This window comes from Desmodus rotundus, chromosome 12 (genome assembly GCF_022682495.2).
Source record: "Desmodus rotundus isolate HL8 chromosome 12, HLdesRot8A.1, whole genome shotgun sequence".
Lineage (NCBI taxonomy): Eukaryota > Metazoa > Chordata > Mammalia > Chiroptera > Phyllostomidae > Desmodus > Desmodus rotundus.
The window spans coordinates 71,356,351-71,358,950 of record NC_071398.1 but is presented as its reverse complement, the minus strand read 5'-3'; positions in this window follow the sequence as shown (position 1 = coordinate 71,358,950).

Here is a 2,600-nt window from a genome sequence, read left to right as displayed (position 1 = left end):
ATTAAGAATTTCTCATACACTGTGTTTTGAAATCCAAATGTGCTATGACTGAGATTGTAACTGTGTACATGCTTTGATTCCTGAGAAATTCTGAGCTGGTGGAAGAGATGGTTGTCGTATCAGGAATCGGGAGAAGACGGGCAGGATGACTCAGGGCCCCAGGGTAAGCATTTCCTCGTTTGGGACCCTGTGGACATCTCACCCAGCTGACTTCATCACCTCTAATCAATTCACTGCCCATTCATTAGGCACCCACTCTGTTTATTTGTTTGTTTTAATTTTTAATTTTTTAATTTTATTTTTTCAATTACAGTTCACATTTAACATTATTTTGTAATAGTCTTAGGTGTACAGCATAGTGGTTAGACAATCATATACTTTATAAAGTGTCCCCCTGACATTTCCAGTATCTATTGGCATCATACATAGTTACACTATTATTGACCACATTCCCTATGCTGTGCTTTATATCCCCATGACTATTCTGTAACTGCAAACTTGTACTTAGTCCCTTCACTTTTTCCACCCAGCCCCTAAGCCCCCTCCCCTCTGGCAACTATCAGTCTGTTCTCTGTATCTATGAGTCTGTTTAAATTTTGTTTGTTTATTTTGTTCTTTAGATTCCACATGTAAATGAAATCATATGGTATTTGTCTTTCTGTGGACGACTTATTTCACTTAGCATAATACCCTTAAGGTACATTTATGTCTCAAAAAGATTCTATTGTTTTCTTATGGCTGAGTAATATTCCATTGTGTACACGTAGCACCACTTTTTTATCCGCTTGTCTATTGACGGGCACTTGGATTGCTTCCATGTCTTGGCTATTGTAAATGACGCTGCAAAAAAAATAGACGTGCATATACTCGCATTCTTTCAAATTAGCGTTTTGGGTTTCTTCCAATACATACCCAGAAGTGGAATTGCTGAGTCATAAGGAAGTTCCATTTTTAATTCTTTGAGGACCCTCCATACTGCAGCAATCTGCGTTCTCACCAACAGTGCACAAGGGCTCCCTTTTCTCCACATCCTCACCCGTAATTGTTTGTTGATGCATTGATAATAGCCATTCTGGCAGGTATGGAAGAAAAGGAGACAAATACTAAACCTGACAAGCTCAGGGGAGCCCTGCGTGGTGGTCTTACAAGCTCAGAGACCTGAAGTAACCACATAGGATGGTCTGAAATTAAAAACTTAGTAACTGAAAGTAGTTCACAGCGGGTAGTCACGTCCCAGGCTGGTGCCTTTCCCCAAAAGTCAGTCTTCCCTTTACTCAGCCTGTCTGTTGTCTTTTTGCATCTCAAATAACAAACCTTTGGAATGTCAAGAAAATTTCCTTTCTGCAGACCCCTCAGGGCACAATCTTGCATGAGAGCAGGGACCGCCAGAACCCTGCATTGTTACCCCGTTCTCCCACATACCATCTCCATGTGCTGTGAATGTTCGTTGTTAACCGTCCTATACCCACCAGTGTAAAAGAAGTGTCTCTCTGGTTTACTTTTCATCCAGTCCCAGAGATTTCCATGCTTTGCTTTCTCCTGCCTCCATAATCTATCGCCAATGGATTCATGTAACCCTGGTTTGTCTCCTCGTTTGATTGTAATGTTAAAATAAGGTGGGAAAATGCCATTCTCTGGAGCATTATCTCAACTGGTTGAGGTTTTGCTTCCTGGCAGTTGTCAGTTTGGCTCAAATAAACTCACAATAATTCTCTAGCAGGGGTGTCTAACCCACGGCCCACAGGCCGCATGCAGTCCAGGATGGCTATGAATGCGGCCCAACACAAAATCGTAAGTTTACTTAAAATCTTTTTGTTTGTTTTACTTAAAACACTTTCATTAGTGTTTGTGTATTTAACATGTGGCCCAAGACGACTCTTCTTCTTCCAGCGTGGCCCAGAGACACCACAAGTTTGGACACCCCTGCTACAGGTTAGTTTTATTGATCTTTTGTCTTGTATTTTTTAGGCTTTATTTTGTTTATTTCCACTCTGATCTTTATTATTTTCTTCCTCCTACTACTCTCGGCTTTGTTTGTTCTTTTTCTAGTTCCTTTTAGGTGTAAGGTTAGATAGTTTGAGATTTTTCTGGTTTCTCAAGGTAGGCCTGTATTGCTATGAATTTCCCTCTTAGGACTTCTTTGCTGTGTCCCATAGATTTTGGGTTGTTGTGTTCTTGTTTTCATTTGTTTCAAGTGATCTTTTGATTTCTTCCTTGAGCTCGGTGTTAACCCATTCATTGTTTAGTAACATATCATTTAGCCTCCATGTGTTTGTGCATTTTCATTTTTTTCTTGTAATTGATTTCTAATTTCATACCATTGTGGTTGAAGATTCTTGATACGTTTTCAATCTTTTTAAGTTTATTGTATTTTGCCATGTATAATGCACAATTTTTGCCCAAATTTTTGAGAGAAAAATAAGGATGCACATTATATGTGGATGTAACGATTACATACATGGGTATATGTATGATTATACATGGGTATAATAATGGGTATAATAATCTTGTGTATAACGTGCACAAAAACATGGGTGTGCATTACACATGGCAAATATGGTATTAAGCCTTGTTTTGTATTAAGGGAGGGGGAAGGGTCA